At 44.3% G+C, this 23,776-nt stretch overlaps 1 long non-coding RNA gene across 1 annotated transcript; it reads right to left on the bottom strand.

The window, feature by feature from the left end:
• Positions 1-14,490: 14,490 nt before the first annotated feature.
• Positions 14,491-20,998, bottom strand: LOC148381183 (uncharacterized). The gene is made up of 5 exons (XR_015854715.1): positions 20,639-20,998; positions 17,953-18,052; positions 17,510-17,704; positions 15,470-15,575; positions 14,491-15,354 (listed from the first exon to the last, which is right to left on the bottom strand). It is a non-coding gene; the product is annotated as an uncharacterized LOC148381183 (long non-coding RNA).
• Between the last annotated feature and the right edge of the window lie 2,778 nt (positions 20,999-23,776).

The following is a 23,776-nucleotide window of genomic DNA, read 5'->3' as shown; positions in this document are numbered from 1 at the left end:
TTGCAAGTTTATATATTTTCATTTTTTGTGTGTGTGTGTACATTTCCTCTATCTGGTTTCTGGATAACACCTCCCGTCAAACACTCCTCAACATGGAAATCAAAGGTGTTTTTCCTGTACTCAAAATCCCATCTGAGCTCCAACGCAAAATAGAGATTCTTGTTAGAAAAATCAAATCTACTTCAACGCTTTAAGGGGACTTTCCCTGGCCAGTCAAGTGGAACCGAGTCCAGTTTTCCTTTCATCTGGCGTCGTGCCCAGATCTCATTCGACCCAAAATTATATTAAACTATATTGTGCAATCTGTGGAATTGATTCTGAAAATATTTATAATCTGATCGAATCAGTTTTAACATGTTGTGTTGGAAAAAAGGGGCTTTACCCAAGCATAAAATTAATATTTATTGACATAGGGAAGCATGCTTTGTGTTGTCTTCTGAGCTCCTGGGGGGAAAGTGTGAAATCTAATAGAGCCGTTCTCAGGGGGGGCCGCTTTGATCAGCGAGTCTCTAAACAAGCAGCCGCTCCCGAGCGAATCGGAATCCATAGCCTCCGACATGTGCTAGCTATCTTTGCATCTCCACTGCTGTTTTTGCTAAAGGAGAGTTTTGTATTGGAAACAGCTGAAGCATCTCACAATCCGCCTGAGGCAACATTCTCAAAGAAGTGTCAAGATCCATGGCAGAAATATTTTCCTTTTCTTTTTTTTTTTTTTACCTACTCCACTCTAAGTTTCATGTCAGAAATTGCTAAAAATATACATTTGCAACAACACAACGGGCGTGAAAAGAAGCCACCGTATATACGCTCATCTGTTTCATCCGCCAAGCTGTGCAAAACCACGCTCACCATATCCGTTGATGGTGTTACTGGCAATTTGCACAGGATGCCAATAATTAGATATGAAAACCAAAGCGCTCATGGAAAAGAGTTAGGGGATTTTCAACGAGCAAAAAATAACCCTGGAAGTGGCAAAAGTGCGTGCTGAGCTCTCCAAGATGCAAAGTGGGGTAACCGCGCCATGCCAACTCTTACTGTGGCTGCTCTCACACTCTCCAAGGTCACGCAGAAATTGGCTAGTGCCCACGAGCGTGCCCACGGAGCTCGAGCCCGTCCTGAAATAGCCTTGAGAAGCCCGTGCGACTGATCAGAACGTGTAGAAACAAATGCTCTCCGCAGTGATTCGAAAAAAAAAAAAGCTGGGACATTCAGAGTTAATTAGGGCGAAACTTCAGGTCTACTTTTTATTGCTCACCCTTAACTTCCTTGTTTGAATGATCCAATTACCTGAACGTGCTGCAGGCTTCCTGAACACAAAAGCTTTTCTGTTTAACAAAATCAGCATTCTTTTTTTTTTCACCGGTTCTGGGCATAGATTGATGTTCTACACGCTTACAGGATGACTTACCAAAAAAATAACCAGCCTTACTTTTGTAGAACTTTAAATTTGGGAGAGTGGGCCAAAGATTAATCCAATTCATCATGCGGCAGAGCTGCTGAGCTTGTGATTCTTGACATAGGCACTATGGTCTGCACTTTTTACGGTTATGCCATTTACAAATAGGGGAGTAAAGATTAGGACTTAGGTTCACATCAGTCCTGACACTTCAAGGTTACGAATGGAACAAATCTGTTCTTGAATGGCCCTCTTGAGCAGAGTCACACTTAGATGGAAGTCAACTACTGTGAGTCGAGCCAAGAAAAGACTGTTGTGCCACGACCGTGCAGCCGTGACGCCGGCCGGGATCAACCCACTAAGCCATTTCCTTCGCATTGGATGCGCTTTGACAAACTGCCTTACTCCATCCACGGTGCTTACACCACGTTGCCAGAGCATTAACGCTAGCACCCCGCGGTATGGTCGGCTGGACAGGCACTTGACTGACGGCTCTATTAGACGTCATCCAGTCCCAGACTTCGGACCATGCCAACTGCTGCTAACACAGTGAAGGGCTGAGGGAGACGACTAAATGGAGCTTCTAAACACACCAGCAAGCACATTGAAAAATGCACCTAAATAGATTCATGGGAGGGAATGGCCTCACATGAACGCACATACAAGAAGTTGGAACGGAAGTAGTCAGGATTTAGCCATGCTTCACCTTTTGTACCCGTCTGGAACAATGGCTTAGACAAATACAACACCCAGCTGATCCGCACCCCTCTGATTCTGCTTCTGTGGCGGCTTGTTCCTGGGACCACCGTGAAACATTGGGGGGCTTCTGAAAGGCCGGATCCCGATAATCAGCCTCGAAGGGGGTGGAAATACAATTCATATCGGCGCTCTCCCTGCCAAAGCAACCACTGGAGCAGGAAATGACAGTGGATGTTTTAATCTTCAATCGTTGAGCACCGCTCTCCCTCAGGCTAGATGGAAGGATCTGCTCGAATGTGACGGCGCTGCCTTCACGCTTTTTTTTTTCTTTTTTAACATAAGTGGGGGTAAATCCTTTCTGAATGTCTATTCAACTGCAAAGATGGTTGTACGAACGTCACCAGTGACTCGCCTGTCCTCATTTCTCACTGCAAAGCTCATCTGTGGATGAGATTGTGGAGATTCTGACCGCACCGGCTCTTCAGGCCCGGCTCGCCACTTCCCTCCTGGGTGACACTATAACCCCCCCCCCCCCCCCCCCGCGTGCTCTCTGGAAGCTGTCATCCACGGCTGCCTGCTCCCTTCCAACAGGACTCAAATGGAGTACGCACGGCGCTGAAATGACATGACAATTATTTCCCAACACTCAATGGCTATGTTGCTACCAGTTCTACAACGGATTGGCATGCTCGAGATTTAATCAAAGCAGCAAGTTTAGGGGCAGAGTAAAATGGATGACACGGAAGAAAATGGAGTATCTCTGGCCTGGATTCTAGTCACAATGAGCTCAATTTATCAACGTCAATAGGTGCAGCATTTCCGAGACAGAAGGGCATGCATATTAATTGAAAATAATCAGATTAAGCTACTGGTCTTTGACATTTTCAAATGGGCACTTTATCTTAATGTCTGCGGAGATGCAAGACTGTACAAATCGAGGATCGCGCCTTAATTGCATGTTATCACCTCGTGATTGCCTCGACATTATATAAGACGGTATGGTAATTACTCTGTGACGTCGCGAGCCAGCCTCGGGGGCCGCAGCTCTCAGGTGCCGACTGAGCCTGAACATCTGGGCGGCACGATTCCGAGTGCTCAGTCAGGATTAGCTACATCGCAGAGGCGTTAGCAGAAAATGGCTCGACGGCAAGCTCTGGTCATCAAATAGCAAACCGGGAATAGATAGCTCGACGTTGGAAGTGGTCCTCATGGTGTCACTGCCGCCCATTTCATAAACAGATGCAGCATGGGCCAGCTGGCTGTACCCCCCCCCCCCCCCCCCCCCCACAACGACCGCCACCTTCCTCTCCCCTCCAAAGCCCCGGAGGAAAAGCAGTTCCAAGGGCCGCCGTCATATGTTTTCAGCGCTTGTACAATGCCTGATAAATGTAATGTAAAAGGGGACTTTGTGTGCAAGGGGAGTGGGGGGGCTGACTGTGATTGCTGGTAATAACTGACTAATAGAATAAAGCAATAACACCAGGCCTCGGGGCTGAGAACGTTGCAATGACAATTTCATACCGCAGATTTATCATCGTATGGAAATTTGCGTTCCCGTCTGCCGCCGTGTGGAGCGCGTTGGCCTGCTGACTCGAGGTGCTCCTTGCCAAGACGCTTCATAACTCATAAACTCCCCGTGCGGACTGACACGTTGAGCTGAGAAGTGACAAGCTACAGTCAAGCCTATTTGTGGCATACTTTGACAAATCTGTTACTGAAATACAGGACATTGCTCATATGTTCATTCGAAAATGGAACGTTTGCGTTGGGCTTGAACCAATCTTATCTTTGTACACTTTTAATATCTACTATCATTATTTTTAGCAAAAAAAATATTTTTGTTATATTGTTTGCTATTTTTGTTGTCTATATGATTAAAATAAGATTGACAGTTCTGGTTATTTTTATTTTTTTAATATTTTTTTTTATCTTTATTTCTCCCAAGGTGATACAATAAGCTAACGTTCTTTAGCGGGCTATTTTGCGTACAATGTTTTGTGAAGGCCTACGATAGGAATATTAATTAGGCCCATCTATGACAGTCGGATAATAACAATGTCAGGCGTGTGAATGGATTCTGTGACCTGTAAAAGGGCCTATTCACAATCTCCAGTCTGCCATAGTTCATTCTTTTGGCCACAGGCAGCAGACTTTTTCACAAACTTTTTTTTTCTTAAACACCCCCACTTGTCCCACACTGAAAAACTGTGGCTCAAGTCTGTTAGGGTATACAAATATGTCAAAATTGAAGTTCAGCTTCTATTCTCGTTCTTTTTTTTTACCCTTCACTCGAGAACAATTTCTGAAAAGATGCCAATTAAGGCGTATCCCTTCCCTTCTTCCAAAAGCTCTCTTTTAATTACATGACATGGATCACAAACATCAAAGCGGAGGAGACAATTGGCCAATGTTAACTCACAATATTGTGTTGTTGAACTCTAACCAAAAACGGGTGCCTTATAAAGTCAGTATAAAAGCATAAAAATAAAGGTTTTGTGCTTGTGATTTTATGCAAATACCTCTTAGGATAGGCATATTGATTTGGAGTGAGAAACATTTTGCAACCATTGACCTGAGACTTGGCAAAATGGCCACCCCCCCCCCCCTGAGATGGATAAAAACAGGTGGATTTTTTTCTGTCTTATTCATATTCCATAAACAAAACAATAATCAAAACACTATTTCGACTAGTTTGGCCGCATAGAACTTATTACAAAGAATCTTTTGGGGTTGGCTTCCCCTTCAACAACCAACAAATCAATTACCAAGCCTATCATTCCTATGAGCCATTAAATACTGGGAACACTTTGTCAGTTGACAAATCTCACAAAACGAGTTAAATTGCATCCAAACCTCATGTGGGAATAATATGAAAAAGCGTTGGATAAACATTTGCAGTTGTGAGATAATAGACCTCAGGACTCAGCATAAATGAACACATCACTCCATTCTCTCTCTGCATAATAAAAAAAAAAACAATTTTTCTGAATCAGCTCGTAGATGCATTATTTCACTCATTTCAGGAGCACTTAGCGTTGTGTTTGGTTCTCTGGGCTGGCAGGCATGTGGCTAGTGGCAACGCACTGCGGTGAATAAGTTAAATCAGCCCCACGCCAACTCGACCCCGAGTTGTGGCACGAGAGAGGGAGGCAAAAAAAAAAAAGGGCCACCGATGCACGCAAAAAGGGAAATCCAACAGTGAGCTGGTGTGGCAGTCTCACGACCCCCTGCTGGTCCCAGAACACATCTTCAATAAGTCAGCCAAGGAGAGCAGAGAGTACGGCCATGGATCAGATGGCAGACTGGATGCGGAAGGCAGCGAGGATTTGTCTTACACTTCCTTATAGAGACGTTCCAAATGCGGCAACCCCGCCCTCTCCCTGTTGTTTTAGCACCATCGATCGTGCCCATAGTGGATTCATTGAAAGAGGAGCTGATATTTCTGTACACTGTTGCCTGTCACCAAGAAAGGACACCATCCACCTATGACCATCTGTCCCCCCTCACCCCCTTTGTTACACAGTGTAGTCGATATTGCATCACTTGTAAATGGCCTTGGGACCTGTGGTGAAAATCCAGTGTCCAAAGTGTTGAGACATAATTTGAACGTTTCAGTCCAGTTGGTTTGCTGCGCTGATGAAAGACGAGTGTCAGTCAAGCAAGACCCTCCCTGCTGTACGACATTAAAATAGGAGCCCTGGGCAGTCTGTCTGTGTGTGTCGTTGACGGGGTCGTCGGGTGATGGCCCTAACCGGCAGCCGACCACCTGCTTTGCTTGTTCACGCTGTCGCTGGTGCCCTTTTTTTGGTGCTTGCTGCCTCTTTAAGAGTTTAGCTATGCCTTTGATGTCGCCTTTGATTTTCAGGAATATGCGGCGGATCAATAAGAGTTCGGGAACTTCAAAGTGCCGGTCGCAGTCACCTGCTGCTAGCCTGCCAATCCAAAGCATGACGCGTTTCCAATCAGGACTAAACAAACAACCGCCGCATGGCTTCCACATGAAATGTTGGCACCGAGATCAGATCTGAAATATTCGAATGGCCACTTGAGGTGCCTTCCGTTGATTCCTTTTGCGTTTTTTTTTTTTTTTTTTTTTCAAAGTGACAACATGCAAGGCTCTTAAACATACTCTTAAAATGTGTTTTATAACTCAAATGCTCACTTCAAAGCCTTTCGATTGATGCTCGGTAATCTCCAAACGCCGCAACGGTTTAACAACTCACTTAGATGTCTTTAATATGTCGCTCGTCTCTCCAATACCAAACATTTTATAATGTAATTTTTGCCCCCTCCCAAATTGACCAACCTAAGCTCAAAGAAGCAGATTGTAAAGCATGTTATGGAAATAAACCAAATGCTGATTATCCATTAAATCTCCCACAACCTCAACCCTTCCCCCTCTAAAAAAAAATGATGAAATGACTATCCTTTTATTACATTCTTCTCCCTTAATCCTCCTCAATTTATTATTGGGGGAGTGCCTCTCCACAACAATGCCAAAACTCATTTCCATGGGAGCTCACACGGCATGGTGTCCACCAAGGCACAGACAACTGATTTTCTATGCAGAGGGGCCTTTTGCAGGGGCCGTGGGAGGGGGGGGGGGGGGGGGGACTTCTTAATGAAAACTTACTCTCCAAATGCCAAATGAGAGGAAATTACTCAGCAAGTGATTATGAAGCTGTTGGCATTATAGAAATCAAGGTGCAAAGAATGGAGTCGCAAAGAGGGAGGGCGCTGGCAATTTTTTCTCAATGGACAGCCGATGAAGAGGAGGCAAGTTAGTCTTCTGTCTGAAGGGTCCCCTTGGAAAGCTAATTCCGGTTAATGGCCAGGGGCCGGGGGGCTGGGCAGCGCTACATGTGACATCCTGGCCGGCAGGTAATCAGAGTGACGTTAATGCAGCCTCCAAAGAGACACCTCGTCATCGGGAATTTTCCTCATTGCTGCCGAAAATGCCAGACCACGCACCTCTGACTGCGTGGCCCCCACATCTATTAACCTTATTGATTTGGAGCCCCGCTGAGCCCCTCCAGAGCTCCCCGCCTCCCCGCTGCTGGACTGAAGTGGATCAATCCTCCGCTAGGGGCCACAACTCAATAACAGTCCTGTGCTCCCTGACGACTGTTTACCACCTGAAATGAATACACTTTGTCTACACGCTTACATCCGTGACTCATCGGTTGACTAACTCTAACCCAGAAAAGATCTCTGAATGTTCTAAACCTCCTCTTTCCATGCCAATCTTGTTTTTGTGTATATCAAAGAAAAACTGCCACTCTTTATATTGGATACAATAAATGTGGTCAATTAATAAGATCATTTTCAGACATTCTCCCTGTCTAGTTTTAACGTCAGATACAACATATACGGGTGACTCCGAAGACAGTCCGATATTAGTCGCAAACACTTGAGCTCCATTGATTTATTTTTAATCTAGTACTGTTCGTTTGAACTAACCAAGTGCCTTTGCGAGTAGATTTCCCGTATCCCGCACTTGAGGCAATCAGCACGTCACCGCCACACTTAGAGATTAATCAATGCAAATTTCAGGTAACAAACAGCCATGTGTTTTTGGATCATACCACTGGGACAGTTCCAGCTTATTTATTTTTGGCGGAGGACTACATGTGTTGCAAATAAGAACGTGCGGAAAAATTATGCACATTTCATTGTAATGGCTATTGACTGTAGTATGCAGCTGATTAACACATCAATATTAAGCGATACCGGGCCTGTGCAGCCTTAAAAAATGGCTGTGTCACCATAGAGGGGGTAATTGAGGTGGAAGGGAAAAAAAATGTGTCTAGGATCCATTGTGTTACTCTTATTTATTCATTGTTTGTGCCTTCTTGGGTTTTTTTGTGTTGCTTGTATGCATATGTGTACTATCTCACCGAGGGATAGTGGGAACGTAATTTCAATCTCTTTGTGTGTCTTAGTATATGAAAAAAAATCGACGATAAAGCAGACTTTGACTTTGATAAAACAACCAAATAAACAAAACAAAAAACTACATCTGAAAAAAATTATATTTTCAGACGAAACTGGATGAGGGCACTCTAAATTTCACCGTTGGCCGTGACTCATCAACTGGGTGGGCTTAAGAAAAATGGCACCAAAAAGAAACTCCTATTTTGCAGGTTACAAACTTCAACTTGTAAAATATGCAGCTGAAAACAGTAATTGAGCAGCAGAAAGAAAGTTTGGAGAACCGTGATGTACCAATGGATTACTATTTCAAGTGACGTCAGTGGCACGGCGCGGCGCGGCGGTTGTTTACATAAAGGACAAACGTACCCATGTAAGGACTACCGGGATCATTAGCGGTGATCATTTCTAAGTGACACGGAGGACAAAGAGTTTGAAGGAATTAAGGATTTTGAGTGACATAGAAGGTTTGAAAAACTAATATGGCTTTTACGCACGCCCGGTCCTACTCTACTGAGTCGGGGGCCGGCGCTCGGCCGAGTGGCTGTCCGCGAACGGTGCGTGGGGCTTGGACATGGCCATTACGCACGCCCGGTCCTATGCCATGGAGCTCTCGTGTCTGGAAGTCCACGCCGCCACACGCTTGGAAGTTTGTTTTGTTTAATAAAGAGCCGTTTACCAAACCCACGTCTATCCTTGTACTTTGTTGACGCTACAATATAGTTATATACTAGATCTGTGGGATAAAGACGAGGCTGACGTCAGGGCGCACGCGCGGCGATGTTGACAAAGGACGAGGAATTTGATCGATGGATTTAATGGATTTAAAGTGCACGGATGGTTTAATAATATTATTGGCTTATATTATAGTTATTTGAAATATAGTTTATCTATCGTTATATGAGCCTGTGGAATATTTTGAAGTGCAAGCGCCCTCAGCCGCGCGCGCCCATTGTTGACAAAGAATGATCGATGGATTTAATGAATTGGAGTGAGACCGATGGTTTTATAAACATGTTATTCATGTAATAGTTGTCCTTAATCACTCTATATGTTACGTCAGGCCCGTTCTCAGCTCTTTGTTTGTGTTTGTCACGTTAGCATACCTATCGTTTAGCCTGTTGTTGCTATTTAATGAATTGGAGTGACACCGATGGTTTTATAAACATGTTATTCATGTAATAGTTGTCCTTAATCACTCTATATGTTACGTCAGGCCCGTTCTCAGCTCTTTGTTTGAGTTTGTCACGTTAGCATACCTATCGTTTAGCCTGTTGTTGCTATCTAATGAATTGGAGTGACACCGATGGTTTTATAAACATGTTATTCATGTAATAGTTGTCCTTAATCACTCTATATGTTACGTCAGGCCCGTTCTCAGCTCTTTGTTCGTGTTTGTCACGTTAGCATACCTATCGTTTAGCCTGTTGTTGCTATCGTTTAGCCTGTTGTTGCTCGTTCATGACGGTTTTTGGTGTGGGATTTTGTCGAATAAATTGCCCCCAAAATGCGACTTATACTCCGGAGCGACTTAAATATGTTTTTTTTTCACTTTTTGGGGCATTTTATGGCTGGTGTGACTTATACTCCGGAGCGACTTATAGTCCGGAAAATACGGTATATATGTGCGGTTATGTTCGAAACGATCCATCAAAGACTAAATTATGATTTTGAAATCACTTCAACACTTTTTTTATTTGCTATCAAACCGCTGCTTGGCATTTTGTGTTTTTGAAATATGCTGTGGGTAATGTTGTCGGGAATTTTGTTATATTTTTTGTATTTACACAGACACATAGAAGACGCGTTGGAGCTAGCCATAAAGAATTTGCTTCAGCAAGCACTGGAAATGTATCCGCGAGAAAAATGTCTCGATTCACTTTTGAGTGATTCCCAAAAAAACCAAACTTGTGCCTTGTGATGAGCCAAGCTCCCTCCCCGTTTCTCTTTTGAAGTGCGCTCCAAAGAGGAGAGGAAAAAAAAGGCATCTGTGAAAACAACCCACTGTGTCTTTAAACTCTGAGCACATTCTTCACTTAGCAGCTGTAACAACCCAAGCTGTTCAAAAAAACGCTGGCGAGTCATGGCTGTCTATTGTAGCACTATGGGACCTTCTGGGTCGGGCTCTACTATCAACATATGCTTGTTTAAATTCCTGTATGACATTTCAATTTTCCTCCGCTGCGCGGCAAGGCGGCCCGATTTATGTATTTGGAGGGCAAGCATGTAAAGTAAATAGTTGTTAATAGTGATAGGGTCTCATTTAGTGCGCCAGAGTCCAGAGTGCACACGGCGGCGGGCGGGCTGGCGAGCCCCCCGCATGATGGAAACATCAGCGTCAGTGTCAAGAACGCTGGCGCTCATCTGCGACTCATCATCAGCCAGCCAAACCCAGCAGGGGGAAAAAAAATGTACACCCAGGGCAAATCTGTAAACACCAATTTAATCTGCATGGAGAAAGTTACTGTCATCGACGGTGACAGCTAAAGCCTCTGGGCCACGCCAATGCGTAAAGAGTCACTCTTTTTTTTTCTCCCACCGCCCCCCCCAATCTTTCTGTCAAAAGACGACGTTAAGCCATTATGGATGTCAAGAATCTGCCATTGAGAAGTTCTTTTCCGTCTGCCACTCAACAGGACCGGATTTTCTACCAGCCGAAACATCTACATGCCCCGAACAACTTCCTTCTTACAGGGGGTGAAAAAAAAAAAGTTGACCTTTTCAACGTTGGGATGTAGAACGATACAACGATTAATCTTCCGCCGCCTTTCATTTAGGATTTGACTATAATAAGCAAGTGATGAGCAAAAAAGCGAAATCTTAAAATGAGTCCGGTCTTGTAGTAATTAATTTGGGGTTACGCTCAGATTTAAGAGGATTTCCTCTGCCCCCAGAATCTATTGCTTTTCAAAGCCATGTCAAGCGGATCCGTGTTGTTTCTCGGAAGTCAACACCGAGGGACGACGAACACTTAACAACAATGAGAATTACTTGCGGTCCCACCCCTGTTTTTCATACCCTAACATTTGGATTTCATGGGTGACACTTAGGGAGCCCCCCGGGCTCCCTAATGTGCGCTCGGGGACCCATGTGGTAGTCATCGCCAAGACTCTTGATCAGGCACAGAGATGTGATGGGAACCAGTCATTTAACACTGTTTCTATTAAATCAAATATTCCAGCAAACATAGAATATCATTTTATTGATCTAAAGATGTTGGTAACTGTTGGAACATTTTGGGTTGTACCACAAAATATTGTAATCTGTTATTTGGATCTGATTAGCCAGTGGATCTTGACGCCAAACGTTATTTGAACTTACCACATCATATAATCTGCTCATAAAGTCGTATTTAAAAATAAGTGATTTCATTTAGTCCACACAGCATATATTTCCGATCTAATCAAATCGCCACCCCGCGGGTTCATGATTCATTTTTAAGATGGTTGAGGTTGAGGAACACCTCCAGGAGAGCCACATTGTGCATCCCCCCCCCCCCCCCCCCCCCCCCCCCCAACCACACACACAGCGTGAACCGATTTACTTCATATCTCCAAGCCAAGGCTGGTGATTCCAGCACGGGAGTAGTTTTGCAGAGTGCTGGGCTAAAATAATTAGATGACACCTTCAATTGTCTCGTCACCCCCTTTAACTGAGACATTCACAGCTGCTAATTGAATGAGCTGGAGGGAGGGAAAGCCCAGACAATTCCAGTCACTCGTAAATCTTCCATAAACGTTATTTGTTGGGGGAAAAATTGGGAATCTCATGCTGTTAAATTCCTTAGGCCTGCTGTTGTCGATTAAAAGGACGGTCAGCTGGACACCCTTGTCCTATTGTGTAATGGTCAGTGGCCCGGCCATTGACCCCTGCCGCTTTGAGTAAATTAACACATTGTCTCTTGTTTTAAATCACTCTACAAATACATGGGCAACAACCTCGGGAAGCCTAATGTTATCAGAGTCAAAGTGTATTGTTTGGAGAGCCTCTATTGCATAGGTGTCAAACCCAAGGCCCGGGGACCAGATACGACCCACCACATCATTTTATGTGGCCCGCAAAGACCAATTGTGCATGGACTTCATGCGTCAATACTAAAATTACAAACTGTCTTCACTTTTGAAAAATAGAGATATTGGTAGCAATGTTTATTACCATTAATCTTTTTAAAATATTTGAACAGTTTTTACTAGTCTGTGATTTCAAAACTAGTTATTAGTTTGTTGTGTAGCCTATACTATAAGCATACATAATGGCCCTCAGAAGGAAACTATAACTATGACAAAAATTAGTTTGGAGCGCCTTACCCGTGCTAGAATTATTTATTTTTCCCGGGATCTAGGCGGCCGCAGTGTAGCAGTGCAATCCATTTGTTCTCATTTGCTACAAGATTATCGGTTCCAGACACAAGATAAGTAATCTTAATGATCAAGTAATAGCTCGTAATGCCCATCAGTTTGTACTTGAAGAGCTATTGACTCGGTGCCAACTGATCTAAGATGGGCGAGAAATGCCTCCGATTAAATGAGTTGAATTGTAATTTCTTGTTAGTTTTATTTGGCTTTAAAAGCTATAAAGACATAGGCCTCCCACATCCTCACAGTATAAAGGTGACCTCAACAATATAAATCCATGGTTTCACACCATAACTTCCAAAGAAATTGAATTAAGATGGAACCTAATTAGATGGCAGCTCTTTCTTAGCGATAGCCTAATTACTTAAGTTGCTTTTGCTCCTTAATTGAAGTAGCTCACCAATCCAGAGCGGATCTGTCCTGGCATGTTCTGAGCAAATCTAAATCATAATTAAATTTTGCGCCAAAGAAAATGTTGGGTGAGAGGGGCTTTAATCCATTTAGAGGAGGACTGGCAAAGGGCTATTAGAGGGTGTTAATTTGTTAATCAGAGCTCAGCGTGGCTATCCTTTACTGTATCGAAGGCTTCGCTAGATGCGAGGCGCGCAGCAGGTGGCGTACACAAACAGCCCGTGGCCATTGTGGATTTAGTAGGTGCCGAGCTGGCAAATTACATTGAGCCAATTCTTGTGAAGATGAAATATTCTCTCCACTTTTTCCATCATGTTGCCCCATTATGCCCCTCTGTTGATATTTCTCATTGTAATGGGATCATCCCAAACAAGTGGCCAGGCAGGTAAGCCCACGAGTGGTCCTATCAACAAAGGCACCGCAGGGGTCAAGTTCCTTCGTAAAGCCTCATTAATGAGCCTAGAATGGACACGGGAGCTTGTTCTTACTACCTTGGACTTCAAAGGAGCTTAGCAGATGAGAGAACCTCTTCTGTGGTACAAACGCCTTCCAGGCTCAGCTCCCTAAGCCCCGCCAGCGCAACACAAATATATGCACAAAAATGCACAACAAAGCCAATTGCTTTTAAGCCCGCAATTGAGTCGTGCCATCCTAATACAGCTGCTGAAGGAGTAGCGCTCCATTCATCACGCGTCACAGCTGAAAAGGAAAAGTTGAGGACACATCCTTGACAAAATCCTCTTTTCACACATAATCCACCTTTTACTTGAGGGCTGGAGTGTGTAACATCTGATCTCATCCCCCAAAAAGCCATTCAGCGCCATAGTGCCGGGTTTGATTATGTTCTGGTGCACACAGACAAGACCCTTTTCACTCCTCGGTGCCTTCCTATCACACCTGGGATAATAAAGAGGATTTAAACAGGTCTGAATAGGTTAACCAGGTGTTGAAACAAATAATGGTTTAAAATTGTAATTAACATGGCTTGAATAGAGCATTGCTCTTAGGAAAGGTCTCCCCCGTTGAATGACTTTGGTATGTGAGGGGAACACAAGACTGAAAGGGCCTCTTCTTTGTGACCGGGGAGAATAAGGAACTAATGGGTAATTAAGATGTTTAGAGCCAGTCAGCTTCTCTTATGCCCCCCCCCCCCCTACTTTTCTTCCACAATGTAACGTCACAGTTCACCGTACTGCCCGGTGCATTAGTCGCACTTCACTTAAACTGCTGCCGGCCCGCCGCAGCTATTCCAGAGCGACTTGCGATGGATCGAAACTGAGCAGAAAGTCAAACGGCACTTTCCCCCCCCCCCCAACTTGAAATCTGTGTCATTATCTTCAGAGCAGGCCACCACACTGTCGGACATTTCTAATCCTTCCCTGACGCTTGTACAGTAGGTTGGCAGTATTTGCATGTACATAAATGGCCTGCGACTCAATGTGGGCATTTAATTAAAGAGCCTTCGTGATCAGAAACACATGCTGGCTGAAGTCGATGAATTGGTTGGCTCTGGTTCTGTTCGTAACTGTTTTCCCTGTGAATACTCCCCCTATTTGTAGATCCACTTGGTGGTAAGCAAGTCCGAGCCCGAAAAGGGTCGCGCGAGGCAAAGTTTTCCAACAAGGGCTGTAGAACTCGCACATGATTCTTTCATTTCTTCCGACTGTTTTCTAACCCCCCGTTGAGAGGGGTCTAATCTTGACGCATCAAGCAATGAAGAGAGAGAGAGAGAGAGAGAGAGAGAGAGAGAGAGAGAGAGAGAGAGAGAGAGGTGGTATTGGGTTGGGGGGTAGGCTGTTGCAAGTGATTGACAAGACGTGGTTGCCATGGTAACTCGTTTTTCTTTTTTTCGTTCTGTGGTAGTCCAATTCGTAATCAGAATTAGCTCACTAAAAGGGTGCCTATTATGATAAGGGGAACAATCGACGAACCTCCCAATCGATGAAATGTCTGAGTCGGGCTTCCGCCGTTGTTTATAAAAATCAGCGCAAAGATTTTCTGACATTGCAAGGTACTTTTAACCGCATGCCTTTGTTTTCAACACAGCAAATCCACTTGGTTGACACCTGAGGTTTGAGTGTTTGTTGATTTCTGATTTCCAAAGATATTTAGACTGCATGTTGCATGGTATATGCGGTAGACCAAAAAAATATTGCCGAGCTAGCTAGCATGGCTAAACATGGTTATCTTGATGGTGCGGTTGCTCTTAACGCTAATCACGGAATAAAAAAATGCTGTCATCGTCTGAGTTAAGCAGTCTAACAGCTTCAGGAAGCAGCCAAAGGAGGAAGCGTCAGCTCAGCGCAGGCGTCAGTGTTGTGTAGCATCACTGTGTCAGAGGCAGCGGGAGCCCGTGGCACCCATGCGGGCTTCCCATCAGCACAGCCGCCCAAGTGAACTGGCCAGACAGCACTGCCGCGCACTCCCAACTTACTTAGTGTAATTAAAGTTGAGAAAGGTTAAAGTTTGACGCTGAGGGGAAGCGAAGGCTGTGTTCTCTCCGGCGAGGGAGCACGGAGGGGACCTCGTCAAAGCCGCTAAGCGCTGAGGCTGTCGGCCCTCCTGGAAAGCCAGGGAGACACGCCGGGAATGTGGATGCACATCCAATATCATGATTAGGTGTTGGCCGTTGAGAGGAGGGGACAATTGGGTTGCCTGAGTAATTAGACCCACCAACCTTTTGTGGCATTCTGCCTCGTTCCGACTGATCCGGAAACAACCATCCGGAAAAAGAAGCGTGTAATAGCGTGTCACCCGTGTCTGCTAGGGCCAAGCATGTAATCCTGAGAATAAACACAACAAGATGTAACGTCAACTCCGGGCTTTGCAAGGACTCCTAATGGTTAAAGAATGCTACAAATGTACTTGTCAGCAAGTGGATCTCTCGCGGGTGGTGCTAGTGGAAGCTATTAGATTCAGACCAACCAAGAGCTCATAAAATTATTGTTTTGACTAACAGACGAAATGTGAAATCAATTTCTTCCTTTTTTGGGGGATTTTTGCCTTCATCTTTTGTCGGAAGTTTGTTTACAGTTACAGTGGGTGCTATCACTAACCTATTCTTATCACGCGTCCTGGGTTGATAGGATAGAAACAGTCGGTAGACCTTGAGTACTTATTGTATGTGAGCACCCCATATTTCCACACACTCCTCAAACGGTGTGGGTTCATTGAAGGGGAAGAGATGGAGCACATGTCCGAGGCTTTGTTGTAGTCAGGCGCCCTTACAGGAAGCCCAAGTGGGTTTTGTTGACGTGTCACTCGCACCCTCTCTGGCTGAAGCTCACTTTCTGTAAATGATAGTCCCCCTTTGTCCGCCATCAAAAGGACTCCTTCACTCGCCGCTGTGCTTTAAATGCGTCCAAGCAGCTGTCACGCAAAAAGCACCTGAATATCATTAGAAAACGAATTCATCCTATCTTAATGACCCCTTTCAACTTCTTCCTTGAAAATGTCTCCCTTTAAACCCACCCAATACCTCAACCTTGACATAACTATCGCTCCCAGCACCCGTCTCTAACTAAACAAACAGCGGAATCATTAATAAAGTCAGCGGCCTGGCTTAATAGAAGCATCATTAAAGTGTGACATTTATTATGCAAACGCTGAAGGGGTTACTTATGTCTGTCCAAGCGCCTGCCTTTGCAATGTCTCCTTTGATTAACTGTCAAATTTGATTACAGATGGATTATATATTTAACATTAGTAGGTTTACTACATCCTGGTGTGCGCTGCTCCATCAGTGCTTTCTGCTCATTAGCATATCATTTGCATATACACTGTACTTTGCACTGTACAGCATTGCACTGGGTTGGCATAATAACACTCAAATGGGTATTTTGCTGCATTTCCTTGATTGATCAAAGGGAACATTATGTTTAATTCTTTTGAAATTTACTTTGTTGATGTAACTACACAATGTTTTTCTCTATGAGTGAAAAATAACTCAAGTTAGATTTGCCAAAGACTTTCAAAATGTTCTCGTATGGAGTCAGCATTAGCATGTAATGTGCTCGTTCACACCTCCTTTAAAATGAAGTAATTATTTCTTTTTGATGTCTCATCCGTTACCTTATTTTTTTTTTCTTGCAGCAGTCAGGCATTATTAATCCGGTCCAGATTAAAACTCTCCCCTGTTCACATTCTGCACATCCGCCATATAAATCTCCTAATCTCTGGTTCCCAACCGCAGAAAATCCTATTAAGATCACCTTCAGTTTAACACGTACATTGTTGCCAAATGCAAAATATGCAGCTTCACCGGTGCACTTTTAATTGAGGGTAAAGTAGCCCCCGGTTGTTCCTTACTGCACTGTATGCAAAACCATTACAGTAATTCTGAGAGTGTCTGTCAAGGAGAAATTCCCAACCAGCAGATCCACCCTCAGGGGGGTTCCCTCAGGGCTGAGCCGTGGGTGGGAGGCACCGGGGTTCAGGCGGGTCTCTCGTTGGGCGCCGCACAAGAAGTGTCAGCTCGCGAGGATTTGACTGATTGGGTAATATTCCCCCATGTTCCCGGCCGTGTAAGCAACATTCGCAGAACTCATTTCCCTACCGCCTAACGCCCTGTAATTCTTGTCCTTCTCGTTCGCCCCCCACCCTCCCCCCGTTCGGCGTTCATCTTTAAACGTGGCAGCGTTGCGCTTTAAGAGCCGCCCGGTGACAACGACCTTGACGGCAGTGGCAGGCGTCAGCTTTCCGCCGCAAAGCCACTTACCCGAGAGGGCACCCGTTGGCCCTCGTTTCCCCTCCCTTTCCCAGTGGATGCGTTGATGCTTAAATTGCCCCTGTGGCCGCCGTAGCAACGGCGAGGTGACATGGTGGAAAAAGCGTCTCGACAGAGGTTGGCTGCCATTCATCATCAGGAGCTCATGACCCCCTCGATTCACGCAAGTGATGAGAAGTTGCTAACCTGTTGTTAAGAAAGCAGAGTGTCAGTCTCCAGCGGGAAACAAAGGCTGTTCCCTTTTGTTTGGCGGGTTACTGAAAATCTCAAATGAAATGCGCTAATAAACTCAAATTTATGAACTCCAAGGATATGAACAGGATGGTGGTCAGTCACTTGTCTCAATGTGTGATCAAAGTGCATTTTAAAATGTGTGAAAGGCTTCGTCTCTTCCCGTTCCCCCCCTTCGTAAATGGGATAGTTTGAGTGTTGACCTTTCCACTCCAGCTCGAGCATGCCTGCCGCTTGACCCTCTTCCACTCTGAGGATTAACACGAATGAGATGCTTCTGACGGAGCGCACGCCATCCACACTCTGCAAATGATAGACATGGAATCAGAACAAACTTTAAACTTAAAATTGATCGGTTTTGCGCTCTTAGCGTTGTTTACATCTCCAGAGGGCCATCGTGGATGCAGATCTTAAGCAAGGTCAGCGTGTGACACTCTCATTATCGCTCCGTTCCTCCCCGACTGGCCTCATTAGGTCTGACAAGTCACGCAGTGATTAGAAATTGGAATGCTGCTGCAACGGTGCAGGCATTAGGATCAGTGACTGCCTTAACCGCCTGTGACAAGGAAAGGCTGGCCGACGACTCCTCTTCGGTCAGTGGGAAGCATTCAGCCTGACTGCCTTGCGTCCATTCAAAGTGACGGCCAAGGGCTCCTTTGGGCGGTCCTTGGCTTTTTACACCTCATGGCGCTCTTATAAATCTAACGCGGCAAACTAATGCACCATATGTTGTTGCTTTGCATACTCAGAATGTATGCATCCATTTTACATACCGCATGTCCTCTTCAGGGAGAGGCGAAGCCTGAACTGGTCACCAGCCTATCACAAAGCACAGCTAAGCAAAGAACCATTCACACCTACTGAAAATTGAGTCTTCCGTGAATTTGTTTGTGAACTGTGGCTACCCAGAGAAAGTCCAGCATGGACAAAGCCAAGATTCAAATCCCGAATCTCAGAGTTGTAAGGCAGACTTGTCCATCGCGTGTCTCCCTCACGATTCAGACAAGCAGAAATCAAAACAGCATTTTGTTTTACCGCTCCCTGGCAAAAGTGACGGCTGGCTGGGAGACGAGCCAGAAGGTCTGTGACTTCTCCACCCACAGGAAGAGAGTTGGTGAAGGAACATGCGGTGGCTCAACATTGGCCGGCCACCAGACCCAGTCATCACCTTCTCCCGCTGGGAAAACAAGGTCGTGTCCAGAAAATGGCAAAAATTGTTCCTTTTAGAATGTAGGTGTCAAATTCGGGCCCGATCTGTGCCATTTTTGCAATGGATTTGTATTTATATAGGTTTGATGCGGACAATGGAAAATATTCAGCATTCTAATGGTGAAGGTATCTCCTCATATGAAATCAATCCAAACACTAGTTGGCTGTCCCACTTGCACTGTTTCTACATATTACAGCTCTTGGCAAAGTTTGTTGTAGAGTCTTGGGAGACATTTTTCTGCTGTCTTGTTCCTCTCTCACCCTTTTTTTTTTAAATTATATTCTGGCAGAGCTTACGATCTCATTAAATTTGAGAGTATCATTTGGACACTTGAGAGACAGCTTAGTGTCACTCGGTGCTCCGTTGATGGATACAATAAATCCTGCGCTTTCTAATCCCGTGATGTTAAATTCATTTTCCCGAACCTTGCAAATAAACGGGCAAAGACAACTCCTCCAAAATGCCTAATAGCACGTGTCAGCGCTCTTGCAGACAACTTGGGAATGTCCTCATTTTGCGAGTGGCAGATAAAGACAGAGAGGAGTCAGAAAAGGAAAGTTTGATGTTACAAACTGGCCTTTGCTTCTTAGTGATTCAAATAATCATGATAATAATAATATTAGCTACAACTTTTCTGCCGACATCAAGCGTTCATAGCATGAAAAATGTGCCGGAAGCTCACACTGCAATTAAAAGAATCAAACCTGATTCTCAATGTCTGTCCAGACACATTAGGACGTTTTTTCCGGCTTCCTCAATCAGCGAACAAAATCACATTAAGGGATTAAAGTCATTGAGCCAAGTTTGTTCGCTTTGAAAACCAATGAAGAGCCAACAGGTAATTACTTTCGCTGATATCGACCGCAACCGTTGATTTCTTCACTTGACTATTTTCGTGCTCAGACGACTTACAAGTATTTCTGCTTTTTATCATTGCAATTTTATTTGAGTAAAAAAATAATAATTTAGCAAAGACAAACTAGTTTGTAACCATAAAAAAAATCTGTTATATTTCACATTTTGATTCAGGGAGTAATAAATGACGATGTCACCTTGTTACACCCAATTGATGCCCACGTGACACTAAACCCACTCGAGCTGCAATGGATGTGATGTTTATTCAGTTAACGCGTAAACGGCACAATCTCTCTCCTCAATGAGATTTTTTCGTCGGCGCTGGATAAGCGTCCCCCGCTGTTTGTTTGTATTTTGGCGCCGTCCCCGTATACCTCGGAGAGCGCTTCTGCATCTTCCAAAATTAGATCAAAACAATATAAAACACGCCAAGCCACAGCCACTGGTCTGGAAATGCAATAACACGCGTTTTCTCATTTGCAGCATTAATGAAGTTCATGCATTACAGTTTAGTGTAATTCGTTCAAATTGAACGATGAGCTCTCGGCATTAGCGCTCGCGAACAAGCGCCGCGACAACTTCATTAGCATAAGTAGAAGTGTGTGTCATAAAAATCATATTGAAAATTGTTCCCCAAATTGCTATCTGGCTTTCTTTATGGGGTTATTTCTACCCGACGGACGGTAATAGAATGTTCTTTATCCTCCGGTGCATATTAAACTCGCTAATCTTCTGCTCTCGCCCCGGTGTTATGAACTCAAAAGGGGGAAGTTAGCTCTTATTTCCAGCCAGATTTATTCCCGATATAAAAAAAATATACTCACTTTGTTTAGAGGTGTATAAATAGCCATTTAGCATCAGAGTCAGAAAGCGTTGACTCTTAAATCATGTTTCCGTGGCTGATCAACGAATCTTTCCAGCATTGTATCAGCACAATAGAGCGAGACCTGCTAGCATTGCCCCGCAGCTTCTCGTTCATCAAGTGTGAACGGAAGTACATTGCTTTGTGGCATGAAGGAAATCAACATTCTCAGGTAGCCAGCTACTAGTCAGGGTTATACATTCGTGTGTTGTCTAGTAGTATTCCGTATTTAAAAAGACGCAATCAGGTCAGGCAAAAAATGTCTTTAAATCTTTGAAGTTGATAGCGAAGGCTTTATCATCTGACAAATGAAAAGGGTGCAGACCGCAATCGGCCATCATTGTTTGAAAGGGATGCTGATTAATGATGTCATTTAATTGCATCGGAGGCAGGTGCACAATGAACACCTCAACCGGGGTCGTCAATGCCCGCCAAAGTGCCACTTCCTGGCTTTTCCTATTAGCAGCCAGCATGTCCCCCGTCTACTCCGAGTGCCGGGCTCTTTATTGATTAATGGCCCCCAATTCATTACAGAGGAAAAAGCCTGCTAAATGCAGTATTAATCAAGTTTCTGATTTGAGCGGGAACTTAACGTGACGACTGCCTCATATGGGCTGTCTTGAATGACAAATATCTTTCCGAAACGCTGGACATTATTTCTCTCTGCCGCTTTCTTACCACAGTTTGTTCAAAGCTGCCACGAGAATGAACCCCCCCCTCAAAAATTGTCTTATTAATTTCACAATTGGGGCGGCAAGCGCCTGCAACGGCAAATTTATCACAGGTAAATCAACAATATTATATCAAGATGTAAACAGATGAGGGGTTAAAGGACTGGAGACAAGCCGACAATTAATTTGGACAATCGCAAACGGGGCTATTATTTTGTACTGCATGGCGACATTTATGACACTTTAAATCCAGCTTTGTATAAAAGGACAATTGATCATAATTTGTAAATGCAGTCAGCGCTTAATCTACACGCGTTGTAAACGGAAATGCTCGGGTAGTACCACGTTAATAAAGACGAGGTTAATGTGAACACTTGAGGCACAGATTTTATGCTTGTGTTAGCATTTGAGCTATAACGTCACCAGAATGTGTTCATAAGTCAGGAAATTAGTTTCTATGTGGGGTGTCATAAATATTTGGAGAATATTTTGTTAGCTTCAGTGTCACCCCTAGTATTTTATTTTGATCTGAAGCCTTGAATTTGCTTTTTTTTTTTTTTTTTTTTTTTTCAAATAAAATGAGGTAATGTGTTCCAGGTTGGCAGTTAACTTTCAAAACAGCATTTAGTCCAGCTGAGTCAGTCACTAGTAGCAATTCACATAACAAACAGTTGTTCGTTATAATCTCAGGTATGGGAGAACATCATTTAAGACATTTCCATTCTTCATGCCTATTATTTCTTATTTTCATGACTAAAACAAAAGAAATTCACTCATAATTTTTTGAAAGATACTTTTTGAAAGATATTTTCGTAAGATACAAGCGGTTGATGTAAAACACTGAAGACTAGTCATCAAACCACAAATGTCCCTCAGATGCAACAAGATGATTTCAAACAAAAGGCAATGTGGCTCATTATCAGAATTTTTGAGGTGCGATACTCCCATTAAGGTTTCGTTCCACACGCACGGCTGAGCCGGGGGGCGAAGGGGGTGAGGGGAGTGAGGCAATGTCCTGTGATGATCGGGCATCAATCTGCCGGTTTGTCAGAACACGGCTCCAGCAATAGCACCTTGTTAGATGGAGGTGCTCAATCAGGGGGAGCACTGGAGTGCCCGGCCGGGCCGGGCCAGGTTGGTGAGAGCGAGCAAGCGAGCGGTGATTACCGGGCGGCGGCTGTCCAAAGGCGGCGGAAACGCTCCACCTCGCCGCAGGAGGCCCTCTGACATTCAAGCCTGCATTTTCTGAATCAGTCTTGAGTGATTAGGGCAGCCAAAGGGCCAAAGGACAGATCACACAATTATTTCTCCTCAACCTTCCTGGCGTCCTTTTGACGTGCACCCGAGCAAGAAGCTCAGCTGTCGGAAAATTTCCACTATTTTAATCTGTTAGCCGCCTTGATGATTGGAGTCATTGACTAATACAAATGTCAGATGCGTCCATTTTCTGTACCGCTTCTACAAAAAAATAATGTCCAGTTTGCGCCATCAATAGCTTGTTCATATAAATATTTTGTTAAATCGTGACTTTACTGCTGCATTAGCTTAGGTTAATGCTAGCACAATTGTTTCCATCTGCAGATGAACCAAAAGGGGAAAATAATCATTTTATTATCAAATGTGTATAAGCAATAATCTCATTCACAGCTCCCACATCGATGCAAATGATTATGTTCATCCCCAAAAGCTTGTAAAAAATCAATAATGTGACTGTAAAGTGCACGTTGCCCCGCTCATTGTCATTTCGGTCATGTTAACATCAATAGATTTTTGCTGCAATAAGTGCCCCCCCCCCACGTTCCCCCTGTTAAAGTTTTTGCCACCCACCTGAAACAACGCAGTTAAAAAAATCGGGAATCTCCAGCCGAGATTTTCCTTCATAAAACTCACGCCTGAAATCGGATTAGAAAGAGAAGTGGACGGCAGTGGAGACTGTCTTGTACAGTATAATGTTCAGCGGGGGCACTACTTTGATGTTTGGGGGGGAACAGTGTGTGGGAATGTCATTTCAGACGCTATTCAAATATGAATTCATGTCCTTTGCTTATTTACTATTTTCTTTTCTTCCATTTTCCTCACCTTGCCAATTAATTGAAAGCTCCCTCCGGTGACACATATTAAGAATGTGACTGTAGGCTGGACTACAGGTCACACAGCTTTCAGAGAGAATGCTGATTTGAAATTTCCACCAGTTGTTTTGGAGAATTTCCTCGGTCACTTTGAAGTGTGCACCCTGCTGAGTGTCTTAACTTTGACACTGGGAGCACAGTGGCTGCGTCTATTTATACATCTTGTGGGAGAATAGACCCCCCCCCCCCCCCCCCCTTCCGTATCTAACGTGACTGTTGTCGCTTTAGCCACTAGAGTCGCTACTGGATGCACTCAAAGAGCATCTATTTGAAAAATTGTCACGTCATTATTACCAGCGT

This window comes from Syngnathus floridae, chromosome 20 (genome assembly GCF_059516105.1).
Source record: "Syngnathus floridae isolate MCC-2025c chromosome 20, RoL_Sflo_1.0, whole genome shotgun sequence".
Taxonomy (NCBI): Eukaryota; Metazoa; Chordata; class Actinopteri; order Syngnathiformes; family Syngnathidae; genus Syngnathus; species Syngnathus floridae.
Note: the sequence above shows the minus strand (reverse complement) of the source record. Positions and strands in the feature narration are given on the sequence as shown.